The sequence below is a fragment of the Sinocyclocheilus anshuiensis genome, unplaced genomic scaffold (assembly GCF_001515605.1).
Source record: "Sinocyclocheilus anshuiensis isolate Anshui unplaced genomic scaffold, SAMN03320099.WGS_v1.1 scaffold1895, whole genome shotgun sequence".
Lineage (NCBI taxonomy): Eukaryota > Metazoa > Chordata > Actinopteri > Cypriniformes > Cyprinidae > Sinocyclocheilus > Sinocyclocheilus anshuiensis.
The window spans coordinates 76,714-82,366 of NW_015549974.1; the positions used below are offsets into that span (position 1 = coordinate 76,714).

Genomic DNA, 5,653 nt, shown 5'->3' on the forward strand with positions numbered 1-5,653 from the left:
CTACTAAAGTCATTATGTTAACCGAGACCCTGTCAAGTACTTTGATTTAACTGCTGTTAATTGTATCTATCAAATATATGGAGTCAGAAATGGACAAACATATCACATAAGAAGCAGGTTAAATGGTTTGCAATCCACACAGATTGCTTACACTAACTATATGTCAAGCTATTTCATGAATATAATTTCGCCAGGTTTAACTGTCAGGTGTCAGTTGTTGAATAATGAAAATATTTGTTTAGTGGTACTGGAGACCAGATATTGTCTACAGTTCTTGCACCATCTGCTATAAACCACCTAAAACTACTGTGTGTTTTCATACACTGCAAACTGACAGACAAATAATGAATCGCACACCTCCGGCAGATGATGAGGTATTGAACGCAGTTGGTTAAAACGAGTTTCTGTCATTCCTGGAGCTTGATCTAAAATTCTCATTCATCACCTTTTTAGGGCAGGAAGATGCCGATGGCAGAACGTATTCTTGTTTGATTTGTTGAAACTGACACTCTGTGAGTAATTTTGAATATGAAGACATTACAATTATGAAATCAATTTATTTTCCATATTAAAATCACACCCCTTCATGGCAAAGCTTTGTTGAATAATTTGTATGTACATTTATATTTTACATTAGTTCACAGAGTATTAAACTGTAAAATACTCCAGCTTAACATGTTAGTTTAATTTTTTTTTATCTGTTAATATGACTAAAAATTAAGCCTTACTGGTGGCACTAAACAATAACGTTCCATAACTAACATGAACTAACAATGAAAAATACTTTTAAAACATTTGTTAATCTTAATGTTAATTTCATCCTTTACTAATCCATTATTAAAATCAAAAGTAGTCTCTGTTGATATTATTAAATGGACCTGAGCTAGCTATGAACAGTTGATTTTTTTTAACTTACATTAATAAAGATTAATAAACACTCTAATAAACATAGTGCTCATTGTAGTGCACAGCATTAATTAATAGGATGGTATTGTAAAGTGTTACTGCTTTATTGTATAGGTATTTTATTAATAAATAATACTTAGCTTTAGCAGTGTCCAGATAATCTCTGCGCCCTTTCCTGCAATGCAAACAATTCATGATTATTTCAATTGTGTGTGTGTATTAAGCATTAGGCCTATACTTTTAATAACTATGTTTAAATGAGTTTAAATCCATGTTGGGCTTACTTATATTACTGGTAATTATTAAGATTAAAAAGGGATTTAGGTCATTCAAAGAGAATTTGAGCTATGACAATGTGATATGAAATATTGTTATTGGGACACAAAAATCCTGCATTTAGAGAGAAAGCCCTACCTTGCATGAACCATCTTAATTAAATTGTTGCTAGGTAACAGAGGCAATCTGTTGGTAAATGGGCAGGCTTTAGCAAAGTGAGCAGAGGCCATTCACACAATGGTGGTACATTGCCTCTTTGCCGCACATGAAATACGCCCCTTGCAAACTTTAAAAACTAATACAGACTAACCCTTATTTCCCCTGTCTTGCAGGCCAGCAAACACAGGACACAATATGAGTTTTTCACCACCAGTGGTGACTTATGGGGAGTCAGCTCCTATGGCCTTCTGGGATACAATAGACGGAACATGCCTCCAGCCACTGCGCCCGGCAACTGCCTCCAGAGCAAAAAAATCCCCAGCGACAAATACTTCTGTACAGGATCATCACTATGACCACACAAAGACTAGCCGTACATGAGCAGGGCTGGAAACTTGTCATATCTGCGATTGTGGAAATAAATCTCATGTATGAAGCAACTTCTCTTCAAGTTTTTTTTTTTTTTTTTTGTTATGTCTTCTCAGAGACATTTTGTATTGATAACACGTGCAACTAAGCACATCCTACATTTTTTTTTTTTATGCATTATTTCTCTCTTATTATCCTCCATAATTTAGTCATTCATTGGTGAAACAAAAATAATGCTCGCTATCCTTAGCTAATTATTACGGTTTCCTTTTAAGGCAATATTCCACCAAATACAATAATAACAGCATAGAGTATTATAATTAAAAAATGTACCCAAATGCATTAGTTGCTCAGCCGAATTGTGTGTATTTATTCATTCTTAAAGGGAAAAGGCTCTCTGCTTCATATGAAAGCTTAGTCACTTATAATGCAAATAATAAAGAAACACACTTACAGGTATTTGTTCTCTGTTTCCACTCATACATACGTTGAGTATCTTCAGCGATAGTGCTGGTATGCTGGGATCTAAATGGCAGGGGTGTCCCACGGGGGGCTTCAGTTGACTGCTTGCTGACCTTTGCTGCCCTCGGACCACTAGCCACAATTCAAACAAGAGGCACAAGGGACACATCAAGGGCAACGAAGGGCTAAAGAGGATTATAGATCAGCGGACATATGCCTGGTGAAGGCCGCTTGACCGAAACCTTGTAATAAATACTGCTTGCTTTTGCAAGCTATGGTAGTGTGTGGTATTTTTTCATTCATTTTCTTTAAATAGATCAACAGACATAGAAAAGATTGTGTTTGTTTGACTCTTATAATACTATTTTAGTACAAAAATATGTTTGGGTTTTATGATCTACACCTTTTTCTGAATGCAATATTAAAGTGACTGATGTTTTCATTATTGTGCACTGCAATAAAATACAATTATTATTAAATTATTCTACATGTATGAATATGTAATGTAAATTAATATTACACAGATTTTTTTTTCTAATTTTAATTAAACATTTCCAATCTTTCCAGGTTTAACAAATATTTTAGATATTTCTATTGTCCTACTGTCCAGCAGCTCTTTCTTTGTACTCTCACAATATCTTCAAGATATATATATTTTTTAATGAGATATAACCAATTAAAACAATATATTAATTTTTCATGTAAAACTTTCGTTTATGTGAGGAGGCAAACAATAAAAATAAAGCCTCTCTGGAGATCTCATTCGTTTTAAGCCTGTCAGTACATGATGCTTTCACAAGGGGGCAGTCACTTCTGTCCAAATGCTCTGTTGTAGCTCACTACCTCAACTCGTTATGCAGTCTACTTAATTGCATTACACCGACACTACAAGCACCTTCCACCCTCAAATACTCTATCATATATATACAACAACAAAAAAGACGGATCATTCCCCTCATCTTAAAACATGTAAACCAATGCATCTATGTAAATCACACAAATATTATGTCTTGTTTTGCAGCTAACATGTTCATGCAGGCATGTGAACGTACTGTTATATAGTGTATTTGCATTATGGAAAATCAAGTAGTCTTTGAAAGCAGCTCTCTGTACAAAACCAAAGCACCCAGATTCGTTAGCTTCCTCAAGCATCCTTGCTTTCACTCTATTCATTTCCAGACAAAAAGAACAAGGTTAGGTCACCCATTATTACAAGTTCTCATTATTTATTTTGCTGCTCTCAACTGAGCTAACACAATAATGAAATTCATTATTTAACACAGACAGCGGATCGGTCATTAAAAAGATACCTTTCGAGAAGATTCGCTCGTTCGAGCACTGGGAACGACGACCCTCAAAAGGGCTGTTTTGTGGGCCTCGGATAAAATGCTTTGTGTGAATGGAGTCTTCGTAGGAAAAGAAAAGAGCCTCTTCGGCTGTTTGTTTTGGAATTTGTATCATTGATCCAAGAGCAGCAACTAGAAGATGAGGCCCGTATCGACAATAGCACTCACGACAACATTACTCCAGCGTCACATGGATGAGAACCATGGTGCAAATTCATTTTATTCATGATAACTCTAGCCTTAGAAGAGTAATATTGTGTATTTTAAAAATTAAACCCCAAAACTCTGTAACTCTATCATGTCAACAATGAGAGTGGGAAAACCCTGACAAAACAAAAATAACGCTCATTCTAATTTTTTTATTTATTTTTTGAGTAATACGGTAAGTCATGACTTTTTTTTTTTTGGACAATCATTTATTAAACAAACTGAAAAATAATAAATAAAGATAAGTACTTAAAATGCATTAAAGAATAACATCCCCATTTAGGCTCATAGGTTTTAAAAAAGATCCCAGCTACTTCACTACTGGAATACTGTGGGGGGTGTCTTTATTATCTTAAATTAATATGACTCAGTTCTGAGTCTCATATACTATGTGGCATTAGGGTTAGAAATGTTTACAGACATCTTTATTGAACACCTCATAAAAGGGGCTATACTATAGTAAGATTTTAGTAACAGATTTTTAGATTAATTTTGGTCACTTGTTTTAGATTTTTATGTTGGGGGAAAGAGGGAGAAAATCAAAATAAGGTAAAGTATGAGAAAAACAACACAAAAAATACCTCTATAGATGAGTGTAAGACTAAAACGGCACTGCTGATGATTACCAAAAATTGTAAATGTTTACAGCTAAAATAAACTCCCCATTGCGTCCATCAATCTTCACAGCTTGATAATCAACAAAAGAGGAAAAAAAATTGAATTCAGCATCTAACTGCCACATCGTTAACAAGTATTGATTGTATAGTGTGCTTTTGATAATAGTGGACGCTCCTTTGCAATATAAATATCCCTGGAAGTCCACAACACAGAAAATTTGGATTTCAAATATAACTGATATTTGTTAAAAGTATAGATCATGTCATATGTGGCTATTTATTAGGAGCCCCAAGGGTAGTAGATTTGTTCTACAATAATAAAAGAAAAAATACATCAATACATTCACTGTATGCGTACCTTCCAAAAACTCAAAATGGAAAGAGAGAATAAGGCTTTTACAGTAGGTTAACACTAAAAAAAGACAAACAAACAAATACTTCAGATATGCCTGTGCAGTTTTTGTAACTGTAGTGCCAAAAAACTCACAATATTAAAGTGGACCTCGTAGACGCTTCTTTGTGATCAAGCTGCATGTTCTGCTTTGGCTCGTACCTCAGCATGTGTGCTTCCGATCTCCAACAGGAAGTACTGTACACACTCACAGGGGAATACAAGCATACTTGGCACCTTCACATGAAACAAATCCAATCCTGTTATTTTATGCATTACAGAAAATCAATAGGCTCCATACAGAAACACGGAGCACGCTTACAGGATGCGTTTGATGTCACTGGACCCAAATTCAAAGTGAAACATCCGACCGGTTAAAGTATCAGAAGAGCGGAGGCCACTGCTTTAGACAGTTTTTTTGAGTTAGCTTTTACACTTGATCAAAATGCCCTTTTTTAGATTTACCCACCAGCAGCAGGGGTCACTGGGAGCCTGCAGGCACTGATATTAACACATGGACCGTCACTCTCACACGCGCACGCACACTTAAATTATCTCTCAGTCTTCTACAGTCAAACGAAACGCTCCTTGTGAGAAGGCTGCCTTCAGTCCCTCTGAAATGGACAAATAAATATACCTTTAACACACACTGTTCTCCTTGATCAATCCCCTCATTAGCTTGACTAAAACACTGTTTCCTCTTCACGGATCAGAAATGAAAACCCCCCCTAAAGCAGAAGCCAGTTTCTACTTTGGAGAAGTGAAACAACTTTAAAACACTATTAAAAACAGTAATTCTTATGAAAATCATATATATATATACAGTGGGTACGGAAAGTATTCAGACCCCCTTCAATTTTTCACTCTTTGTTATATTGCAGCCATTTGCTAAAATCATTTAAGTTAATTTTTTTTCCTCA

The 5,653-nt window shown here is 35.3% G+C and overlaps 2 long non-coding RNA genes across 2 annotated transcripts; one reads left to right on the plus strand and one right to left on the minus strand.

The window, feature by feature from the left end:
• Positions 1-1,692: 1,692 nt before the first annotated feature.
• Positions 1,693-5,556, minus strand: LOC107660967 (uncharacterized). The gene is made up of 3 exons (XR_001631060.1): positions 4,830-5,556; positions 2,165-2,304; positions 1,693-1,745 (listed from the first exon to the last, which is right to left on the minus strand). It is a non-coding gene; the product is annotated as an uncharacterized LOC107660967 (long non-coding RNA).
• LOC107660969 (uncharacterized) lies at positions 3,991-4,291 on the plus strand. Its single transcript, XR_001631061.1, has 2 exons — positions 3,991-4,065; positions 4,203-4,291. It is a non-coding gene; the product is annotated as an uncharacterized LOC107660969 (long non-coding RNA).
• Positions 5,557-5,653: the final 97 nt, after the last annotated feature.